Source organism: Rhinoraja longicauda, chromosome 40, assembly GCF_053455715.1.
Source record: "Rhinoraja longicauda isolate Sanriku21f chromosome 40, sRhiLon1.1, whole genome shotgun sequence".
Lineage (NCBI taxonomy): Eukaryota > Metazoa > Chordata > Chondrichthyes > Rajiformes > Arhynchobatidae > Rhinoraja > Rhinoraja longicauda.
In genome coordinates, this window is record NC_135992.1 from 16,143,383 (window position 1) to 16,168,242 (window position 24,860).

Sequence of the window (24,860 nt, forward strand, 5' to 3'; positions counted from 1 at the left end):
GGACCTGGAATATCCGACTGTGAACCACCTGCCGAGGGAATTCACCTCAGCTATTCTGACAACACACACACACACACACACACACACAAAGACACACACACACACACGCTCTGATTGAACTCGAACTGCACTCCATTATCACTAACCGTGAGACAAAACACCCCGAAGCCCCGGTCCTTGTGGCCGCAGACCCACCAGGCCAAGCTCAGGGGTGTACGACCAATGTACTACCAGCGAGCCTCTAGCCCCACCAGAAGCCTGAACACCCTCGACCAGTGCTACACATCAAGAAGTAATCCCTCCTGCTCTGTCTGTCGACCACATTGTGGGGAAATCTGATCACCTGGCAGTGCTTCTGCTCCCTGCTGACAAACAAAAACTGAAGCATGAGGGCGTGGCGCAGAAAACACTCCCAGGTTAAGGGCGGGTCCGCTGCACACAATTCACACCATCCCGAGCCGTACAAGAAAGCTGGACATGATCTTCACAAAGCCATCAGCAACGCCAAGAGACAATACTGGGACAAACTGGAGCCCCAGTATATTCACTCGGACACCCACAGACTGTGGCAGGGTCTGAATACTAGACCTGATTGCAAAGCTGGGTATAGTGCGACCAACCTGATTAAAAAATACAATGCCTTCCCGTGCGCGCTTTGAGCAGAAGACCAACAGAGTACCTGCCAGACTCCAGTGTGCCTCTGTCCCGGGTCACTGCTGTAGAGGGTAGATCAGCCTCCCTGAGGGTGAACCCATGGAAAGCAATTGGCTCAGACACAGTCCCTGGCCAAGTCCTTAGAAGCCGCGCGGACCAGCAAGCTAGAATATTCGCGCACATCTTTAATCTCTCCCTACTCCGTTCTGAGGTAGCCACTTGCTTCAAGAAGACCACTATCATCCCGGTGTTGAAGAAAAGCAAGACCTTATGCCTAAACGACTACCATCCAGTGGCCTTGACATCCACCATCATGAATTCAGGCTGGTTATAGAACACATTAAATCCAGTCGACCCAGCGGCCTTGACCACTGCAGTTCACTCCCCGCCACAACAGGTCCATGGGCCATGCCATCTCCCTGCCCCTACACTAACCCCTAGAACACCTGGAGAAAAGATACATCTGTCACACATCTACACATAGACTAAGGCTCTGCTTTTAATACCATTATCCCATCCAAGCTCATCAAATTCATGGAAGTTGCAGTCAGCACTCATCTTTGCAACTAAATCCTGGACTTCCTGACCAACAGACCACAAACAGTGAGGATAGGGGACAGATCATCCTCTACACTGGCTTTCTGCATGGAAGCATTCTTCCATCCTCCTTATAAACGCACGACTGTGCAGCCACATACGATTCCAACTCAATCTACAAATGGGAGGATGATACCAACTTTGTGGGCTGGATATCAAATGACGATGAGATGGAGTATAGGATGAAGATTGAGAACCTCGTAAGCTGGTGTGAAGACAACATCGATGTCAGCAAGACAAAGGAGATAGTGATCAACTTCAGGAAGGGAAGCAGTAAACACTGGTAGCGCCAAAGTAGAAATGGTTGAAAGCTTCAAGTTCCGAGGAGTAAATATCACCAGCTACTTGTCCTGGACCAGCCATATCAAAACAATGGCCAAGAAAGCACGTCAACGTTTACTTCCCTAGAAGCCTTACAAGTTCAGCATGTCCCCAACAATTCTCACCAAATTCTACAGATGTGTCGTAGAAACTATTTTATCGGATGCAACACAGCGTGGTTTGGGAACAGCTCCATCCAAGACCGCAAGAAATTGCAGAGAATTGTGGACGCAGCCCAGACCATCGCACGAACCAACCTCCCTTCCATTGAGTCCATCTATACCCCAAGCTGCCTCGGCAAGGCCAGCAGCATCATCAAGGACCAGTCTCATCCCGGCCACTCCCTCTTCTCCCCTCTCCCATTGAGCAGGAGGTACAGAAGTGTGAAAACGCACACCTCCAGATTCAGGGACAGTTTCTTCCCAGCTGTTATCAGGCAACTAGAGAACGGTCCTGACCTTCCATCTACCTCACTGAAGACCATGGGAATATCTTTGATGGGACTTTACTGAACTTTATCTTGCACTAAACGTTGTTCCCCTCATCCTGTATTGTACTCTGTGGATGACTTGATTGTGATCATGTATTGTCTTTCTGCTGACTGGGCAGCACGCAACAAAAAAGATTTTCACGTTACCTCAGTACACGTGACAATAAACCAAACTAAACTAAAAAGAATGAAAGGACGACATTTTAGAAAGGAAAGGAGGAAGAATTTCTTTAGACAGAGGGATTCATTGCCACAGACAGCTGTAGAGGCCAAGTCTTTGGGCATTTGTAAAGCAGAGACTGATAGATTCTTGATTAGTAAGAGTGCCAAAGGTTACGGGGAGAAGGCAGGAGAATGGTGTTGAGAGGGAAAGATAGGTCAGCCATGATTGAATGGTGGAGTAGATACGATGGGTTGAATGGACTAATTCTGCTCCTATGACATGTACTGATGAAACCACTTTTACATGCAACCTCAGTGAAGTGGCTTCCATAGAAACACAGAAACATCGAAGCAGGAGTAGGTCATTCGGCCCTTCGAGCCAGCACCGCCATTCAATATGATCATGGCTGATCATCTAAAATTAGTATCTCGTTCCTGCTTTTTCCCATATCCCTTGATTCTTTTAGCCCTCAGAGCTAAATCTAACTCTACCTTGAAAACATCCACTGAATTGGCCTCCACTGCCTTCTGTGGCAGAGAATTCCACAAATTCACAACTCTCTGAGTGAAGATGTTTTTCCTCATCGCAGTCCTAAATAGCCTACCCCTTATTCTTAAACTGTCACTCCTGGTTCTGGACAATTTCTTTTGAAGAAGAGTCTCGACCCAAAACGTCACCTTTTCCTTTTCTCCAAAGATGCTGTCTGACCCACTGAGTTACTCCAGCTTTTTGTGTCTATCTACAGTTTCTTCCCAGCTGTTATCAGGCAACTGAACGATCCTAATATAAGCTGAGAGCAGACCCAAACTACTATCAGACTTTACTGACTTCACCTTGTACAAACCATTATTACCCTATCATCTGAAGAAGGATATTGAATCAAAACGTCACCCATTCCTTCTCTCCAGAGATGCTACCTGTCCTGCTGAGTTACTCCAGTTTTTTGTGTCTATCTTCGGTTTAAACCAGCATCTGCAGTTGCTTCTTGGCTCGATTGTAATCATGTATTGCCTTTCCGCTGACTGGATAGCACGCAACAAAAGCTTTTCACTGTACCTCGGCACGCGTGACAATAAACTAAACCCAGATGGTGAGATCCAAGGTGACTTCCAACAATTCCAGACCCGCTGAGTTACTCCAGCATTGTGCGTCTATCTTCGACCAACCTCTACAAACTGCCTGAGCTTGATACCCCACCAGCACATCAGCCCAGTTAGCAAGCATCAGAATCACAGAATTACAGCACAATGCAGGCCGTTCAGTTTGTAGAATTTGTGTCAGCAAACTAACTGACACAGGAACAATAGAGCTAGCTCTCTCTCTCTCCCACCCTCTCTCTCTCCATAATCTTGCAGTTTATTTTTCTTTCACATACTAATCCAGTTCTCCTTTGAACACTTGGATTAATCCTGCCTCCACCACTCTCCCCAGCATCGTATTCCTGATCCCAACCACTTGTCATGCAAATATGCTTTACTTTCTACCATTATTTATGATCCTTTTGCCAATCACCTGCATTCTCCCTGGTTCTTGACACTTACACTAATGGGAGCTTTTCTGTACCATCTCTTGTCTCTGTCCCTGCATGGCACCAACTGCGTTTAACTGAGACACCTGAAGTTCGCCCAAAAAAAGGGCGGCACGGTGGCGCAGAGGTAGAGTTGCTGCCTTACAGCGCTTGCAGTGCCAGAGACCCGGACTACGGGTGCTGTCTGTAAGGAGTTTGTACGTTCTCCCCATGATCGCGTGGATTTTCTCCGAGATCTTCGGTTTCCTCCCACAACCCAAAGACATAGAGGTTTGTAGGTTAATTGGCTTGGTGTATGTGTGAATTATCCCTCGTGTGTGTAGGATAGTGTTCATGTGCGGGGGATTGCTGGTCGGTGCGGACTCAGTGGGCCGAAGGGCCTGCTTCTGCACTGTATCTCTAAACTAAACCAAACTTAGAGAGATTCACCTGCGATCAGCAGATGAAACACATCAATTCTCCACCTTCCTTGACTGGGAAAACCAAGGATCCCTGCCAAGAATGCCAAGTGCTCAAAAACATAACACAATGAACTTGTTTGTGTTCAGTTAAACATTGCAGCAAATTATTTATGTACGGAACTCTCACAACCAGCGATGAAAGGGAATTGATTTTATTCTAACCCCAGAGATCAGATTGAAACTAGACCCGAGAGGTTTCATCCCAACATGTCACTGCATCGAGCTGCCTTCCAAATTTGAAGCTCTCTTGGAGTACATTTTCTTGTAATCAAGTCATATCCTAACTGTGCACAAATCACCATTTAGCCATATCCCCGTCATTAATCAGAAATCAAAAGTGATTCAAAGGACAGAAAGACATAAAGTACTGGAGTATGTCTAAAAAAGGCCTCGGCCCAAAACATACTGCAGATGCTGGTTAATACACAAAAGGACACAAAGTACTGGAGTAACCCAGCAGGTCAGGCAGCATCTCTGGAGAACATGGATAGGTAACGTTTCACAGAGTGCTGGAGTAACTCAGCGGGTCAGGCAGCATCTCTGGAGAACATGGATTGGTGACGTTTCACAGAGTGCTGGAGTAACTCAGCGGGTCAGGCAGCATTTCTGGAGAACATGGATAGGTGACGTTTCACAGAGTGCTGGAGGAACTCAGCGGGTCAGGCAGCATTTCTAGAGAACATGGATAGGTGACGTTTCATAGAGTGTTGGAGGAACTCAGCAGGTCAGACTGCATCTCTGGAGAACATGGATGGATGACATTATGGGTCAAGACCCTTCTTCAGACTGTTTGTAGTGGGGGCGAAGAAAGTTGGAAGATGCAGGCCAAAGCATGGCAGGTGGGGGTGTTTTGATAAGGATGTGTCCAACAGGATTGATTTGCAAGGAGCCAGTGCAGATTAAACTGACATCTTGCATAGGAAGGAACTGCAGGTGCTGGGTTACACGAAGATAGACGCAAAAAGCTGGAGTAACTCAGCGAGTTAGGCAACATCTCTGAAGAAAAGGAACGGGTGATGTTACGGGTCAAGACCCTTCATCAGACAGCCTTAAACTGGCATCTTCCTCTATTGTGATAGATCCATGACCCACTGAGACAGATGGTCAAACAAATCCCAAATCCACACAGTCACACACACAAATACAGACACACACACAAATACAGACACACACACAAATACAGACACACACACAATCAATCCACACACAAATACACATAGACACACACATCCACACAACATTTACTGCTGCCATCTCCTTTAAAAGGCAGACCCTTGAAGCCTGGCCTGTGCCCCCTCTCTGGTGGAGGTGACGACCCCAGGCTTCACGCAAACAGGAAATAAACACAAGTCTCCTCTCACCTCACCTCCCTCCCCTAATCCCTCTCCCTTCACCCCTCACTCCGTCCCCTCCTCTCACTCTCCCCTCCCTTCCTCCTTTACCTTCCCCTCACTCCCTCTCTCGCTCTCTAACTCCTCCCACTCCCTCTCCCCCTCCCCTCACCCTTCACTCCCTCTCCAACTTCTCCCTCTCCCATCCGACCCTCCCACTCCTCATTCCCTCCCCCCACTCCCTCTCCCCTCAGTCCCCTCTCTCTCCCCTCCTCACTCCCTCTCCCCTCACTCCCTCTTCCCCTCTCTAACTCCCTCTCCCATCCCACCTCTCCCACCTCTCCCCTCACTCTCTCTCCCCTCACTCCCTCTCCCCTCAGTCCCCTCACTCCCCCTCCCCTCAGTCCCCTCACTCCCCCTCCCCTCACTCCCTCTCCCCTCACTCCCTCTTCCCCTCTCTAACTCCCTCTCCCATCCCACCCTCCCACTCCCTCTCCCCTCACTCCCTCTCCCCTCAGTCCCCCTCCCCTCAGTCCCCTCACTCCCCCTCCCCTCACTCCCTCTCCCCTCACTCCCTCTTCCCCTCTCTAACTCCTCCCTCTCCCATCCCACCCTCCCACTCCCTCTCCCCTCAGCCCCCCCTCTCTCTCCCTTCCCTCTTCTCCTCACCTCCAGTGTGGGACATCATTTAAAGAGAGAGAGTGGGAGCCGGCAGTCAGAGTTCCTCGCTGTAAGGGGCAGCAGTGCTGTGAGGCGGCGGGGCCTGTGGCGGGCCGGGCCGGGCTATGAGAGTACGGTGGTGGTGACGGCGGCGGCGCTGCTCTCCATGTCGCGGCCACTCTCCCGGCTGACAACTTCAGGGCGACTCTCGCGCAACCTAACCTGCTGCCCGCGTTGCCCCGCCCTCTCCCCTTAGCGCCCGCCTCCCCGCCCCCCCCCATTGGTTCGGCAGCCCCCGCCCCCATTCCTATTGGCCCCGGCGCCCGTCAATCACCGCCGCGCCAGCAAGCTTGGTTGAGGTGAGGCTGACACAACTTCCGGCGGAAGGCGGCGATGTTATGCAATTTCTCTTTAATAAAACGACAGCTTTGGTCTTTTATTTAACGCGCGGCTGCGGGACAGGAGGGCAATGAGAAGAAAAACCTGATCCCTCCTTCAAAAACCACTTTCCGACTTTTTTTTTTCTGTCAGTAGGTGCTGACTGATCTTTGCCCCGCTGTGTTGCGACATTGGGCGCCATCTTTGTGAGGGGCAAATGTCCAGGACATTGCAACCCGAGTGCCTTGAATTAGACATAGAAACTAGGTGCAGGAGTAGGCCATTCGGCCCTTCGAGCCTGCACTGCCATTCAATATGATCATGGCTGATCATCCAACTCAGTATCCCGTACCTGCCTTCTCTCCATACCCCTGATCCCTTTAGCCACAAGGGCCACATCTAACTCACTCTTAAATATAGCCAATGAACTGGCCTCAACTACCTTCTGTGGCAGAGAATTCCACAGATTCACCAGAGTGAAAAAAAACTTTCTCATCTCGGTCCTAAAAGACTGCCCCCTTAAACTGTGACCCCTTGTTCTGGACTTCCCCAACATCGGGAACAATATTCCTGCATCTAGCCTGTCCAACCCCTTAAGAATTTTGTAAGTATGGAATTGGATAAATCTTATTAGCCAAATATGTATACATACAAGGAATTTGCCTTGGTGCGTTGCTCGCAAGTAACACAATATATAGTTGACAATTAAACATAAAACATTATAATTTAAACATGTGAAGAATGAAATAAAATACCAGAGCACAAGGAGGCTACAGACTTTTTTTTGGCTGAGTAGAGCTACTGCTCGTGGAAAAAAATGTTTTTATGTCTGGCTGTGGCAGCTTTGACTGCCTTCCTTATTGTCATATGTCCCAGTTAGGTCAATGACATTCTTACTTGCAGCAGCACAACACAATATGTAAACATAGCACATTGTAAACAATAAAAATAATTCAGTGTGTGTATATACACACGTACAACTCATCCTACTCACAAATTATCTTTATCCCACCTTTCTCATGATGCATCTTTTTCTTCCACCTGAACACACCCCTTCCAGTCTTTTTATCTCTGGCCACACCTCTATCCAACTATCAATTGCCATGTTTTGTCCTGCCTCCACCTCTTCCAGCTTTCCCCCCACCCTTCAAAATCAGTCTGAAGGATCCCGATCTGACAGGTCACCTATCCGTGTTCTTCAGAGATGCAGCCTGACCCAGAGATACTCCAGCACGTTGTGTATATTTTGTAAACCAGCATCTGCACTTCCTCACGTCCCCATTTGACAATAAATTCAACTGCTTCCAACAGCGGCAGGGTGTCTCGTCAGTCACTGTTTAACCTTGTGCTAGTTACTTCTTGATCCATTGAGAAAATAGCAATGACCAGCTTATCGTGTCCACACGCTATTGTGTTTCAGCCAAAACTGAACACAACTCTTGACCTGCTGCAATCCATGTGAAGCACTCCCAGTGTTTAGTTCGGAGATTTCTGTGTGGAAACAGGCCCTTTGGCCCAGAGTCCACGCTGACCATCGATCACACTCGTTCTGTTAACCCATTTACTCATCCACTCCTTACACTAGGGTCAATTTACGGAGGCCAATGAACCGGCACGTCTTTGAAATGTGGAAGGAAACAAGTACCCAGAGCAAAACGCATGCGGTCACAGGGAGAACGTGCAAATTCCAGACAGCACCCGAGGTTAGGTTTGAACCCGGGTCTCCAGGGCAGCAACTACCAGCTGCACCACTGAGAACATGCTGGAAATACTCAGCAGATTAAGAGGGGAAAGAGTCGAGAGTCAAGACTTTTGCTGTGCCTCAGTTGGTGGAGACACTTCACATTGGGAAGTGAGTCATGTCCTGCAGTTTATTCACATGATACAAGAACTGGCAGCAACTGCAGCAGTTTTGTTTCTCAAGTCAGGTTTATTGTCATATGCATAAGTACAGTGATTTTCACAGGTACAATAACATTCTTGCTTTCAGCAGCATCACAAGCACAGACTCAGACAACATTAAAATATAAACACAAAATGCTGGAGCAACTCAGGCAGCATCGCTGGAGAAAATAGGTAACATTTCGGGCCGAGACCCTTCTTCAGAAACCGAAAAAGGGCCTCGAGCCAAAACATCACATATTCCTTTTCTCCAGAGATGCTGCCTGACCCGCTGATTAATCCAGCACTTTATGTCTATATTTAGCATAAACCAGCATCTGCAGTTCCTCCCTACACACAAAAATATAAAATGGTTACAACAGCAGATGCTGGTTTATAATAAAACATGCTGGAATAACTCAGCAAAAATATGAACTTTACAGCAACGTCTTCAGTCCACCCATAACCACAAGCAGGACACACCCACTAGCCAGCCCACTTCACCGGGCAATGGCTCGATGCAAAACCAGACTTTATGATCACCTAGAAAGGAAATGAAATTGTTACTACAGCCATATATTATTGCATGTAACAGATTAGCTACTTCCTTCATCCCACAGCCACAATGATTCTCCACACAAGTTCTGGAGCTACAACTAAACTCAGCAGTGGTCACTGATCCTAAACTGCAGACTCCACCCCAGGACCAGGGCTTAATTGATTGAAAGAAACAGCATGAATCAGGCCCTTCGGCCCACCGAGTTCATGCCGACCATCGATCACCCATTCACACTATTTCTATGTTATCCCACTTTCTCATCCGCAATGTAGAGGGCCAATTAACCAGCAACCCACACGTCTTTGGAATGTGGGAGGGAAAAATAGATGGCTCAATTGAGCTTTTATTGTCACATGTGCAAAGTGCTAAAAGTGTAATTATTTTCTTACAAGCAGTCCAGTGGAATGTAAGCAAGTATTGAGTCTTACCAATTAGCAAGTGACAGAAATAGTCTATTGAACATGCATGCACGTGCCATCATTTGAATGGCCTAATTCTGCTCCTGTCTTGTGGGATAAATCAATAGTAAATCAGCTTACCGCCAGGCCTCTCTGCCAAATGCCCAACGCTGGACGACTTCAACCTAGGAAGGAGGCAAACAAAGTTATTGCACTTTAGCAGCAACTATACAATATTTCACTGCCGTACTACACATTAACCTCCCAGTTAACATACTGATGTCCTGCTCTTTATTCAAAAAACATTCCCACGAGACTGAAAATCGAAACTGTACAGTGGAAATCTAATTTTAAAATGTTGCAGAAACTCAGTAAATCTGACAGCATCTGTGGAAGCAAGATAACATTTGAGACCTTGCACTAGAACAGTACCACACTGATCTACATGTATCTGTCAAGATAACTAGAAATAGAACATGGCAGTACAGCACAGAAACGGGCCATTCGGCCCACATAGCCTGTGCCAAACACACCAAGATCACTTTATTTGCCTGCACGTGACCCATATCACTCCATATCCCATATATAAACTCCTATATCTCTACTTCAACAGTAGCACTTCTTACTTTCAGTACACTGTGGGCGGCTCGATAGTAATCATGCATTGTCTTTCCACTGACTGGTTAGCACACAACGAAAGCTTTTCACCTGACAATAAACTAAACGAGTCACACTTTTATGGCTCAATGCAAAGCAGTAAACTGGTTTAATGATCAGATTCTAATCTAAGAAAATTCCTCCATTGCCGGTGAGGCCACGTGCAAACTGGAGGGGCAGCACTTCATATTCCACTCGGGCAGCCGACAACCCAATAGCATGTAGAGAAGTGGAAATAATTAATTGCAGATGCTGGTTTATAAATAAATTCAGTAACTCGGCAATCGTTTCGCTCAACACCTTCGCCCAGTCCGCCTTAACCAACCTGATCTCCCAGTGGTTGAGCACTTCAACTCCCCCTCCCACTCTGACCTTTGTCATGGGCCTCCTCCAGTGCCATAGTGAGGCCCACCGGAAATTGGAGGAACAGCACCTCATATTTCACTTGGGCAGCTTGCAGCCCAGCGGTACGAACATTGACTTCTCCAACTTTAGATAGTTCCTCTGTCCCTCTCTTCCCCTCCCCCTTCCCAGATCTCCCACTGTCTTCCTGTCTCCACCTATATCCTTCCTTGGTCCCGCTCCCCTGACATCAGTCTGAAGAATGGTCTCGACCTGAAACATCACCCATTCCTTCTCTCCTGAGATGCTGCCTGACCGGCTGAGTTACTCCAGCATTTTGTGAAATAATACCTTCGATTTGTACCAACATCTGGAGTTATTTTCTTACTGTAACAGTGGGTCAGGCAGCATTTCTGGAGAAAATGGATGGGTGACATTTTGGGTCAGACCCTTCGTCAGTAAAAGTCTGAAGGGCCCCAACCCAAAATGTCATCCATCCATGTTCTCCAGAGATGCTGCCTGACCCGCTGAGTTACTCCAGCAGTTTCTTTAAACAATAGGTCAAGAGTTCAGTGTTACACCTTCATCATTCAGTACAAAGCAGTTAACCTGCTTACTAATTAAACTAAAACCCTAGAACAAAAAAAATTGAATGCAGAAGCTAAATGGCTGTTCCAACCACATGCAGACACGCCGGCCAGCATTGGGTACTGTGGCCCCCTCACCTCTATCAACCTGGCTCGGTCCTACCCCACCCCTTCCCCCTTTGTTTCTCCCTCCTCATCAGTCTGAAACAAAACGTTACCCATCCGTGTTCTAGACGCTGCCTGACTCGCTGAGTTACTCTTAGCACTTTGATTTTTTTTAATAGGTCATTAATTTAAGAGTTCAGTTTCATCACTGAATACAAAGCAGCTGACTTAATGATTAGATTATAACCCAAATGAAAATTGGTCGTTTGGAGAAGCTAAGTGGCTGATACAAGCACACGCAAAAAGCTGGAGCTCAGCGGGACAGGCAGCATCTCTGGACAGAAGGAATGGGTCGAGTTGAGACCCTTCTCTCCAGAGATGCTGCCCGTCCTGCTGAGTTACTGCAGCTTTTTGCGTATGTATATTCGGGTTAAACCCGCATTTGCAGTTCCTTCCTACACTCACGCACACACAGGTTAGTGTCCCCGCGTTACAGACAGTCCCGGGCAGCCGCCAGTCCTCACTCAGGCACCCAGCATGTCATGTTACTGGGTGGCACTTGTTTCGCTCATGTACAGTCGGAGCCCAGTGCTGGCATCAGTGTGAGGGGCCGAGCTGGCGCCGGGACCACAACCACCACGCACACATACGCACTCACCCCGCTGTGTCCACGTGTCGCGGCCATTCGGCCCATCGCCTCTGTGCCAGCGCCCTGCGCAAACCACCCTCTTCCCTCCCACAGCACCTTTGCCCACCTTACACTCCAGGCAATGTCCCCCCCTCCCTGTTCCACCCTCTCAGCCGCACACTGGGGGCAAGTTACAGCCGCTCCCCCCCCCCCCCCCCAACATTGTACCATCCCATCACATGGCCCCGGCTTTAACCAGCCGTCCCCCATCTCTCTACCTCCCTTTCCTTCCTACTCGTCTGTCTCCCTGTTGCTCCTACCCTGATCTCAATCTTCTTTACCACAACTCCTGCCCCCTCCTAGCCATCACTAATCCCAGTACCCCAGCCCCCCACCTCTTTCCCCTGCTCCTCCCCCCCCCCAGACCCAGGCACTCCCTCTCCCCCCCCCCCCAAGCCCCTATCCTATCCCACCTCTCTCTCTCCCCCTTACCCCCCCCCCCCTGCCACTCCCTCTCAATAGACAATAGGTGCAGGAGGCCCTTCGAGCCAGCACCACCATTCAATGTGATCATGGCTGATCATCCACAATCAGTACCCCGTTCCTGCCTTCTCCCCATACCCCCTGACTCCGCTATCCTTAAGAGCTCCATCTCCCCCCCCCCCCCCTAGACCCTTAACCCACCAGCCCCAACCATACGTCTCTCTCCCCCTCCATCACCCCATTCTCCCCAATCCCAAGCTCTCCGTACTCCAGCTCTCCCTCCCTCCCCCGGCACGGCCCGGCTACGCCACCACTCAATCCCCCCCTCCACGCCAGGCACTCCCCCCACACACACTACCCTTACGACCCCCAACCCTACCTCTGTCCATGCCCTCTACACCCCAGGCGCTCCCACTACACTCCCACCTCCACCTCCCTCACGACACTGTGCCCCCTCCTCTCTCTCTCTCTCTCTCTCTCTTCCCCGCGCCGCACATCCCAACCCCTCTCCAGGCCGCGCAACCCGCTCTCCCGGGCCGTGAGCCCCCCTCTCCCCGCCGCCTAGGCCGCAGGCCTTGCCGCTGCCCCGGGCCGCATGCAACCCTCTCCCCGCCCTCCCGCCGCCGACACTGAGACCGCGCTCCCTGCCTGCCCGCCTTTTATAGCCGCGCCCCAGGACCCCCGCGCCGCCCGCCGGGAAAGCCCGCCTGCACCAACACCGCCCACTGCATTTACCAACACATCAATCACAAAGATAACATGTAATATATTCCTCTGATTCATTTAAGATTTAATTATTTTCTTTTAAATTCCTGTTGAGCATGATACTCAGGCACTGTGTTAGTCCATGTCAGGGCTACCAGCTCTTAAAGGGACAGTCCCCCTCAGTTTTCTCCTCTCTCTTTCAAATTACGCTCTCTCTCTCTCTCTCTCTCTCTCTCTCTCTCTCTGTCTGTCTCTCACTCTGTCTCTCTCTGTCTCTGTCTCTGTCTCTCTCACTGTGTTGATACACAAGGTGGCAGTCCAATGAAGATGTTCCTCTTCACAAATGAGGCCATAGCAAAGAGGGGGTAAAAAGCCTTTCATCTTTCCTGGTGACAATGAGCGAGGCCATTCGGGCCATCTATGCTGGCTCCCAGTGCTATCCCGGGCTCAAGGAAAGAGCGTTTTCACGTCTCGGCCCTGTTGCCACCAATCTTTCCACCACCACCCACAAGAACCACAAGACACCATTATATGTAGATGCCGAGAATTGTGTTCGCTCTGGCTGAACAATTTCCAATCTTCTGACGTGGACTCGATAAGAAGAACAACTATCCCATCAATTCCTTTATATATATAACGCAGAGCGCTGGAGTAACTCAGCAGGCCAGGCAGCATCTGTGGAGAAAATGACAATTTCTACAGAAGATAAAGAAACAAAAAGCCGGATTAACTCAGCGGGTCAGGCAGCATCTGTGGAGAACATGGATAGGTGACGTTTCATTCGATAAGATGTTGAAAGACTGGAGCGACTAGGCTTGTATACACTGGAATTTAGAAGGATGTGAAGAGATCTTATCGAAACGTATAAGACCATCAAGGGGTTGGACACGTTAGAGGCAGGAAACATGTTCCCAATGTTGGAGGAGTCCAGAACAAGGGGCCACAGTTTAAGAATAAGGGGTAGGCCATTTAGAACTGAGATGAGGAAAAACTTTTTCAGTCAGAGAGTTGTAAATCTGTGGAATTCTCTGCCTCAGAAGGCAGTGGGGGGCAATTCTCTGAATGCATTCAAGAGAGAGCTGGATAGAGCTCTTAAGGATAGAGGAGTCAGGGGGTATGGGGATAAGGCAGGAACGGGGTACTGATTGAGAATGATCAGCCATGATCACATTGAATGGCGATGCTGGCTCGACGGGCCGAATGGCCTCCTCCTGCACCTATTGTCTATTGTCTATATTGTCACAGTGCTGGAGTAACTCAGCGGGTCAGGCAGCATCTGTGGAGAACATGGATAGGTGACGTTTCACAGAGTGCTGGAGTAACTCAGCGGGTCAGGCAGCATCTGTGGAGAAAAGGATGATGTGACGTTTCGGGTCGAGACCCAATTTCTACACTTGTATAGGTGGAGAGTGTATTGACTGGTTGCATCGTGGCCTGGTTCACTAATTTGAGCACTCAAAAATGAAGATTACAGAGTGGTGGACATTGCCCGGTCCATCACGGGTACTGACCTCCCCACTATCAAAGGGATCTACAGGAAGCATCATGGTGGCGTAGCGGGTAGAGCTGCTGCCTCACAGCGCCAGAGATCCAAGTTCGATCCTGACGACGCGTGCTGTCCGTACGGAGTTTGTACGTTCTCCCATGTGGGTTTTCTCCGGGTGCTGCAGTTTCCTCCCACACTCCAAAGACGTACAGGTTTTTAGATTAATTGGCTTCGGTAAGTTGTAAAATTTGTTTCTAGTGTGTGTAGGTTAGTGTACGGGGTGATCACTGGTTGGCACAGGCTTGGTGGGTTGATGGGCCTGTTTCCATGCTGTATCTTTAAACTAGAGGAGGCATTGCCTCAAAAAGGCACCCAATATCATCAGAGATATTGGCCACTCTCTCATCTCACTGCTACCATAGGGAGGAAGGTACAGGAACCTGAAAACCGTGACCTCCAGGTTCAAGAACAGCTTCTTCCCAGCACTGCCCAACTCTAACCTCAGCACTGAACCACTACAGAATTTAGTCTGAAGAAGGGGCTCGACCCGAAACGTCACCAATTCCTCTCCAGAGATGCTGCCTGGAGAGTTACTCCAGCATTTTATTTCTATTTACACTACTGGTCTCTGGTGCTGTGAGGCAGCAGCTCTACCTGCAGCTCATCAGTGCATTGCTGTGGCTCGAATCCATCTAACGCTGTCTCAGGAACAGAAGGGCTATTGCAGCAACCGTGTTGTATATTCTTCAATAGACTTTCTGTGTGAAATTCCCAGCTTGTGACGTCAGATTGTTTCCATCGCTATCACTGTGCACCAAAGCTGAAGCAGGGTGTTCATCCCACTGTTATTTGGACAGTGAGTTCCCTGTTGCCAGCAGACGGCAAGGACTGGCTCTACAAGCATCTTGCTCGCTGTTGCACGCGGGGTAAATCAACGCAAAGTTTCCCACCTTGAATAGTTTAGTATAAAGGATGTTTAGTTGTCATACACACCAGCAATGGAACAATGACATTCATTCTGAATCTTCATCCAGTCTGAAGAAGGGTCTCGACCCCAAACGTCACCCATTCCTGCTCTCCAGAGATGCTGCCTGACCCGCTGAGTGACTCCAGCATTTTGTGCCTATCTTCGGTTTAAACCAGCATCTGCAGTTCCTTCTTACAACAAATGATATTCATACCACTGTGCCGCCTGTGGAAAGAAAAACAGTGAACATTTTAGCTCAAAGGTGGAGAAAGGAACTGCAGATGCTGGTTTAAACCATAGATAGACACAGAATGCTGTAGTCTGAAGAAGGGTTAGTCTGAAGAAGGGTCTCGACTCGAAACGTCACCCATTCCTTCTCTTCCCTGTCCCACTGAGTTACTCCAGCATTTTGTGTATATTTTAGCTCAAAGACTCTACACGAGTGTCTTCCAACAGATGGTCCTTGACTTTAGACTCTAGACATTAGACAGACAGTGTAGAAACAGGCCCTTCGGCCCACATGTCCGCGCCGACCAGCGATCCCCGTACACAAGTACTATTTTACCCACTAGGGACAATTTACATTTAACTGAAGCCAATTAACCTGCACGTCTTTGGAGTGTGAGAGGAAACCGGAGCACCCGGAGGAAACCCACGCGGTCACGAGAAGAAGTCAGGATTGAACCTGGGTCGCTGGTGCTGTGAGGCAGCCACTCTACTGCTGTGCCACCATGCCACCCTGACCTGCTGAGTATTTTTAGTATTTTTAGTATTTCCCACGTTTCCAGTCCGAGTGGCGGACCTGTTGGCAAGGATACTCGACAGGGGAGACCGAAGTCTGGAAGAGCCGTAGTGGTCGGTGACTCCATAGTCCGAGGGACGGACAGAAGATTCTGTGGCAGCAGGAGGGACTTGAGGATGGTCTGTTGCCTCCCTGGTGCCAGGGTTCACCACATCACAGACCGGCTTCAGAAAATCCTAGTGAGGGAAGGCGATCAACCTGAAGTCGTTGTGCACGTGGGCACGAATGACGTCGGGCGGAAGAGGAAGGAGGTGCTACAGCGGGAGTTTAGAGAGTTGGGAAAAACACTGAGAAGTAGGACGTCGAAGGTGGTTATCTCTGGACTGCTACCGGTACCTCGTGCTGGTGAGGCCAGGAACAGAGAGATAGAGGGTATGAATTTATGGCTGAGGGACTGGTGCAGAGAGCAGGGATTTAGATTTCTGGACCACTGGGATCTCTTCTGGGCTAGGGGTGACTTGTACAAAAGGGACGGGTTGCATCTTAACAGCAGGGGGACAAACATTCTGGCAGGCAGGTTTGCTAGTGTGACACCTGTGGCTTTAAACTAAGTAGTGGGGGGGAGGGGTTAACAAATTGTGAATATGAAGATGAGGTAAAAGGGAATACAGGAGATATTGCAAAAGACTCTCGGAAGAATGGGAACAGAAGTTCTAGAGGGGAAAAGAAATTAAGGGCAGGGCCAATTGTGACCGATGTGAGAGGGGAGGTAAATACAGAAGTTAAAGTGTTGTACTTAAATGCGCGTAGTATAAAAAATAAAGTGGATGAGCTTGAGGCTCAGTTAGTCATGGGCAAGTATGATGTTGTAGGGATCACTGAGACATGGCTACAAGAGGACCAGGGCTGGGAACTGAATATTCAGGGGTACACAACGTATAGAAAAGACAGACAGGTTGGCAGAGGGGGTGGGGTTGCTCTGATGGTAAGGAATGATATTCATTCCCTTGCAAGGGGTGACATAGAATCAGGAGATGTTGAATCAGTATGGATAGAAATGAGAAATTGTAAGGGTAAAAAGACCCTAATGGGAGTTATCTATAGGCCCCCAAACAGTAGTCTCGACATAGGGTGCAAGTTGAATCAGGAGATAAAATTGGCGTGTCAAAAATGTAATGCTACGGTTGTTATGGGAGATTTCAACATGCAGGTAGACTGGGAAAATCAGGTTGGAAATGGATCCCAGGAAAGAGAGTTTGTAGAGTGCCTTCGAGATGGATTCTTGGAACAGCTTGTACTGGAGCCTACCAGGGAGAAGGCAATTCTGGATTTAGTGTTGTGTAATGATCCTGATCTGATAAGGGGACTAGAGGTAAAAGAGCCATTAGGAGGCAGTGATCACAACATGATAAGTGTTACTCTGCAAATGGAAAGGCAGAAGGGAAAATCGGAAGTGTCAGTATTACAGTATAGCAAAGGGGATTACAGAGGCATGAGGCAGGAGCTGGCCAAAATTGACTGGAAGGAGGCCCTAGCAGGGAAGACGGTAGAACAGCAATGGCAGGTATTCCTGGGAATAATGCAGAGGTTGCAGGATCAATTTATTCCAAAGAGGTGGAAAGACTCTAAGGGGAGTAAGAGACACCTGTGGCTGACGAGGGAAGTCAGGGACAGCATAAAAATTAAGGAGAGGAAGTATAACATAGCAAAGAAGGGTGGGAAGACAGAGGATTGGGACTCTTTTAAAGAGCAACAAAAGTTAACTAAAAAGGCAATACGGGGAGGAAAGATGAGGTACGAGGGTAAACTAGCCAATAATATAAAGGAGGATAGCAAAAGTTTTTTTAGGTACGTGAAGAGGAAAAAAATAGTCAAGGCAAATGTGGGTCCCTTGAAGACAGAAGCAGGGGAATTTATTATGGGGAACAAAGAAATGGCAGACGAGTTAAACCGTTACTTTGGATCTGTCTTCACTGAGGAAGATACACACAATCTCCCAAATGTTCTAGGGGCCGGAGAACCTAGGGTGATGGAGGAACTGAAGGAAATCCACATTAGGCAGGAAATGGTTTTGGGTAGACTGATGGGACTGAAGGCTGATAAATCCCCAGGGCCTGATGGTCTGCATCCCAGAGTACTTAAGGAGGTGGCTCTAGAAATAGTGGAAGCATTGGAGATCATTTTTCAATGTTCTATAGATTCAGGATCAGTTCCTGTGGATTGGAGGATAGCAAATGTTATCCCACTTTTTAAGAAAGGAGGGAGAGAGAAAATGGGTAATTATAGACCATTCCGAGTCAGCATGGATTTACGAAGGGGAAATCATGCTTGACAAATCTACTGGAATTTTTTGAGGATGTAACTAGGAAAATTGACAAGGGAGAGTCAGTGGATGTGGTGTACCTCGACTTTCAGAAAGCCTTCGACAAGGTCCCACATAGGAGATTAGTGGGCAAAATTAGGGCACATGGTATTGGGGGTAGGGTACTGACATGGATAGAAAATTGGTTGACAGACAGAAAGCAAAGAGTGGGGATAAATGGGTCCCTTTCGGAATGGCAGGCAGTGACCAGTGGGGTACCGCAAGGTTCGGTGCTGGGACCCCAGCTATTTACGATATACATTAATGACTTGGACGAAGGGATTAAAAGTACCATTAGCAAATTTGCAGATGATACTAAGTTGGGGGGTAGTGTGAATTGTGAGGAAGATGCAATAAGGCTGCAGGGTGACTTGGACAGGTTGTGTGAGTGGGCGGATACATGGCAGATGCAGTTTAATGTAGATAAGTGTGAGGTTATTCACTTTGGAAGTAAGAATAGAAAGGCAGATTATTATCTGAATGGTGTCAAGTTAGGAGGAGGGGGAGTTCAACGAGATCTGGGTGTCCTAGTGCATCAGTCAATGAAAGGAAGCATGCAGGTACAGCAGGCAGTGAAGAAAGCCAATGGAATGTTGGCCTTCGTAACAAGAGGAGTTGAGTATAGGAGCAAAGAGGTCCTTCTACAGTTGTACCGGGCCCTGGTGAGACCGCACCTGGAGTACTGTGTGCAGTTTTGGTCTCCAAATTTGAGGAAGGATATTCTTGCTATGGAGGGCGTGCAGCGTAGGTTCACTAGGTTAATTCCCGGAATGGCGGGACTGTCGTATGTTGAAAGGCTGGAGCGATTGGGCTTGTATACACTGGAATTTAGAAGGATGAGGGGGGATCTTATTGAAACATATAAGATAATTAGGGGATTGGACACATTAGAGGCAGATAACATGTTCCCAATGTTGGGGGAGTCCAGAACAAGGGGCCACAGTTTAAGAATAAGGGGTAGGCCATTTAGAACGGAGATGAGGAAGAACTTTTTCAGTCAGAGAGTGGTGAAGGTGTGGAATTCTTTGCCTCAGAAGGCAGTGGAGGCCAGTTCGTTGGATGCTTTCAAGAGAGAGCTGGATAGAGCTCTTAAGGATAGCGGAGTGAGGGGGTATGGGGAGAAGGCAGGAACGGGGTACTGATTGAGAGTGATCAGCCATGATCGCATTGAATGGCGGTGCTGGCTCGAAGGGCTGAATGGCCTACTCCTGCACCTATTGTCTATTGTTTCAGATTTCCAGCATCTCCAGCTTTTTCAGTTAATTAGTGCGGGTGTCAGGGGTTATGGGGAGAAGGCAGGAGAATGGGGTTAGGAGGGAGAGATAGATCAGCCATGATTGAATGGCGGAGTAGACCTGTTGGGCCGAATGGCCTAATTCTGGTCCTATCATTTATGACCATTTATGGTGCTGTTTAACCACATGCCCTATCTATGAGGCAGGAGTCTAGACACTGCCATTTGAATGTGCCAATGTCTAAATATATTTATTAAAACACGCCTGAACAAATTGTTGGAGGAATTTCTTTAATCTGCCGGATAAAATGTGCAATTTTGCATGGTTCCCAGCTGTCTGGATCAATCTGCAACGCTCACTCTTTCTCACGATGAGCCGAACAGAGACTGCATTCCTACCACTCACCACGGGACTGATCCCACAAACTGCCAGCGCCCCTCATAGAACAAAGGGCAACAGGTCAAGTGTCAAGTAAAGAGACAGAGTGCTGGAGTAACTCAGCGGGTCAGGCAGCATCTCTGGTGAACATGGATAGGTGGTGTTTCACAGAGTGCTGGAGTAACTCAGCGGGTCAGGCAGCATCTGTGGAGAACATGGATAGGTGGTGTTTCAGAGTGCTGGAGTAACTCAGTGGGACAGGCAGCATCTCTGGAGAGAAGGAATGGGTGACGTTTCGGGTCGAGACCCTTCTTCAGTCTTGACTGAAAACATCACCTTTTCCTTTTCTCCAGAGATGCTGCCTGACCCGCTGAATTACTCCAGCATTTTGTTTCAATCTTTGGTTTATTCCAGCATCTGCAGTTCCTTCCTACACAAAGACACAGAGTGCACGAGGGGTCCAGGCACCGGGTCAACCCTAACCCTAACGTGTGCTGGAGTAACGCAGAGGGTCAGGCAGCATCTCTGGAGAACATGGATAGGTGACGTTTCACAGAGTGCTGGAGTAACTCAGCGGGTCAGACAGCATCTCTGGAGAAAAGGAATGGGTGATGTTTTGGGTCGAGACCATTTCTTCAGACTGGGTCTGAAGTCTGAAGGAGGTCCTGACAGGAAATGTTGCCTGTCTGACTCTCTACTCTCAACAGAAGCAGCCGTCTGCTCACCGTGCCTTTGGTGGGATCTTGCTGTGCAGACCTGCCCACTCTGCCTCCTACTCTACTACAGGGTCGCACTGATACTCAAAGCAATTGCAGACTGCACGCAGTTCTCCAGCGTGAGATGCTAGCACAAATCTTCCTTTCTTCGTCGGGAGACCGGACAGATTATGTCACAAGAGAGAAGATTGCCTCTTTGTCCTCGCAAGCTGAAAATAGTCTTGCTCTGAATGGCCAGGCAGTGACAATGCCTGTTATTGAAGGCTCCTGACTAGTCCTCTGCCTTGCTTCTTACGTAAGAGATTCCAAACATAGAGTTCACCCTGAACTCTAGACGAGGCACGGCTTCCTTTCCCAACTGGATGTGAAGAAAGTTGTTGTGTTGTGAGGGAGATGTTTCATCCGGGGGCCAAGGGGTGAGCTGCTGACGGAAATGATCCAGCTGTGTTGTCAAAACCGCTGCATAACACATGCAGATGTTTCAGCTGCAATGGGAGGCTTGGGAACAGTGACAAAAAAACAGGGTACAGGGGAAGGAGGCACGAGGGGTCCAGGCACCGGGTCAACCCGAACCCTAACGTGTGCTGGAGTAACTCAGCGGGTCAGGCAGCATCTGTGGAGAACATGGATAGGTGTCGTTTCAAAGAGTGCTGGAGTAACTCAGCGGGTCAGGCAGCATCTGTGGAGAACATGGATAGGTGTCGTTTCACAGAGTGCTGGAGTAACTCAGCGGGTCAGGCAGCATCTGTGGAGAACATGGATAGGTGTCGTTTCACAGAGTGCTGGAGTAACTCAGCGGGTCAGGCAGCATCTGTGGAGAACATGGATAGGTGACGTTTTGGGTCGGAACCCTTCTTCAGACTAATTGCAGTAAGTTCATAAGTGATAGGAGCAGAATTGGGCCATTCGGCCCATCACATCTACTCCACCATTCAATCATTCTCCTGCCTTCTCCCCATTACCCCTGACACCCGCACTAATCAAGAATCTAACCATCTCTGCCTTAAAGATGTCCACTGACCTGGCTTCCACAGCCATGGGGGTGGGACGGAGAAAGCTGAAAAAGAGGTGGGGTGGGGCACGAGACAAAGTCTGGTGAGTGATAGGTGGATTCAGGTGAAGCGGGGAGGAGGGATTGATGGGCAGATGGTTGGACAAAGGCCAGGGATGAAAGGGAGACAAGGAAGTGTGAGACAAGGAGAGAAGAGGGGAACATGGAGCAGCTGGATAGGTGATTTCTTGGGTCTCTGGTAGGTCAGCCTCCGTAAGGTTAAACTCAGTCTATCCAACCTCCTTGATTTGATACAACCTCCAATTTTATTGATTAGTACGGGTGTCAGGGGAGAAGGCAGGAGAATGTGGTTAGGAGGGAGAGATAGATCAGCCAGGTTTGAATCTCGGAGTAGACTTGATGGGCTGAATGGCCTAATTCTGCTCCTATCACTTATGACCTTATGATTACAACCCTCCAAGAACTTGGTGAAACTTCTCCATTTCAACTCCATCCTTCCCACTGTGTGGAGACCAGAGCTGTACACAACAGCTCAGTGCATCAGCCAATGTTTTGTACGACTGCGTTTCCCCCATCATTCATGTGCCCGGCCCACTAGACAACTCTTCCTGTAAGGAATCACGGTGCTTCCATATTACATGGATTTATTCCAAACATCCGACGGCAAGATTTTAATTTTATCATTGGGCTGACCAGCAGAGGGAGCAACAGATTGTGTAGCAAGGAACTGCAGATGCTGGTTTAAACCAAAGATAAACACCAAAAAGCTGGAGTATAGAGCCATAGAGTGATACAGTGTGGAAACAGCCCAACTTACCACACCGCCCAACAATGTTCCATCTACACTAGTCCCACCTGCCTGCGCTTGGTCCATATCCCTCCAAACCTGTCCTATCCATGCACCTGTCTAACTGTTTCTTAAACGATTGGATAGTCCCAGCCTCAAATACATCCTCTGGCAGCTCATTCCAAAGACCCACCACCCTTTGTGTGAAAAAGGTACCCCTCGGATTCCTATTAAATCTTTTTCCCCTTCACCTTAAACCTATGTCTTCTGGTCCTCGATTCCCCTACTCTGGGCAAGAGACTCTGTGCATCTACCCAATCTATTCCCCTCATGATTTTATACACCTCTATAAGCTCACCCCTCATCTTCCTGTGTTCTATGAAATAGAGACCCAGCCTACTCAACCTCTCCCTATAGCTCACACCCTCTAGTCCTGGCAACATCCTCGTAGATCTTTTCTGAACCCTTTCAAGCTTGACAACATCTTTCCTATAACATGGTGCCCAGAACTGAACACAATACTCTAAATGCGGCCTCACCAACATCTGCTTGATCTGTCTAAGAAAGGGAGGAACAGGATCTTTACAATAGGATCTTTACATGGATGTAAAATCAAGACGCAAGGAACTGCTGATGCTGGTTTACAAAAAAAGACACAAAGTGCTGGAGTAATTCAGCGGGTCAGGCAGCATCTCTGGAGAATGTAGATTGGTGGCGTTTTGGGTCGGGACCCATGTAAAATCACCTGGTCATAGAGCACAGAACAGTACAGCACAGGAACAGGCCCTTCGGCCCACAATGTCCCGTGCCAACTATGATGACGTTAAAGTAATCTCCTCTGCCTAGGTATACCCTCCATCTCTCCATTCCCTGCCTGTTTGTGTGTCTAAATTCTCCAAAACACCACTCTGGATCTGCCTCCACCACCACCCCTGGCATCGCGTTCCAGGCACCCACCACCCTCTGTGTAACAAACTAGCCCCACACTTGCCCCTTTAAACTTTGCCCCTCTCACCTCAAGGCTATGGTCTGTGGTCTTTGACATTTCTCCCCATCTACACCTCGACACAAACAAGGCAGTGGTTATTTGCAGCAATCCAGAATAAACATCTAAAAGATCTCATTCATTCATTCACTCATTCAAAGAAGTGCCTCTTCACCTACAGTCAACGTACACTGGGATCACTGCCTAAAATTGGCACGGTGGTGCAGCGGGTAGAGCTGCTGCCTCACAGCGACAGAGACCCCGGTTCGATCCTGACTACGGGCGCCGTCTGTACGGAGTTTGTACGTTCTCCCTGTGACTACGTGGGTTTTCTCCGGGTGCTCCGGTTTCCTCCCACATCCCAAAGACGTGCGGGTTTGTAGGTTAAGTGGCCTCTCTGTAAATTGTTCCTAGTGTGTAGGGAGCGGATGAGAAAGTGGGATGGCCGGCGTGGACTTGGTGGGCCGAAGGGCCTGTTTCCGTGCTACAACACCTGCGCTCGGTCCGCATTAACGCAACTGATCTCCCGGTGGCCCAGCACTTTAACTCCCCCTCCCATTCCCAGTCTGACCTCTCTGTCATGGGCCTCCTCCAGTGCCATAGTGAGGCCCGCCGGAAATTGGAGGAACAGCACCTCATATTTCGCTTGGGCAGTTTGCAGCCCAGCGGTATGAACGTCGACTTCTCCAACTTCAGGTAGCTCCTCTGTCCCTCTCTTCCCCTCCTCCTTCCCAGATCTCCCTCTATCTTCCTGTCTCCACCTATATCCTTCCTTTGTCCCACCCCCGACATCAGTCTGAAGAAGGGTCTCGACCCGAAACGTCACCCATTCCTTCTCTCCCGAGATGCTGCCTGACCTGCTGAGTTACTCCAGCATTTTGTGAATAAATCGATTTGTACCAGCATCTGCAGTTATTTTCTTATACTACAAGGGTCAGTCTGTGCTGTGTTCCAAAGCACAACATTTCTGAGAATGCTCTGCACTTCTGAATTATTTGGCCATGGGAACTCTCGGAGAAAACCCACGCGGTCATAGAAACATAGAAGGTAGGTGCAGGAGTAGGCCATTCGGCCCTTCGAGCCAGCACCGCCCATTCAATGTGATCATCCAGAATCAGTTCCCATTCCTACTTTGTCCCCATTTCCCCTGATTCTGTTAGCCCGAAGAGCTAAATCTATCTCTCTCTCGAAAACATGTAGTGAATTGGCCTCCACTGCCTTCTGTGGCAGGTCAAGGGGAGAGCGTACAAACTCTGTACAGA

At 48.8% G+C, this 24,860-nt stretch overlaps 1 protein-coding gene and 1 long non-coding RNA gene across 3 annotated transcripts in view; both read right to left on the reverse strand.

Annotated features, from left to right (window-relative positions):
* The window catches only part of LOC144611446 (oxysterols receptor LXR-beta-like), a 32,889-nt gene extending 26,489 nt beyond the window's left edge, over positions 1-6,400 (reverse strand). For both annotated transcript variants that reach the window (XM_078430550.1, XM_078430549.1), the window contains exon 1: positions 6,215-6,400. The gene's annotated coding sequence lies outside the window, so the exon portion shown is untranslated. The remainder of the gene's footprint in view (positions 1-6,214) is intronic.
* A 2,106-nt stretch (positions 6,401-8,506) lies between these two features.
* LOC144611478 (uncharacterized) lies at positions 8,507-11,899 on the reverse strand. Its single transcript, XR_013549528.1, has 3 exons — positions 11,771-11,899; positions 9,563-9,606; positions 8,507-9,007 (listed from the first exon to the last, which is right to left on the reverse strand). It is a non-coding gene; the product is annotated as an uncharacterized LOC144611478 (long non-coding RNA).
* Positions 11,900-24,860: the final 12,961 nt, after the last annotated feature.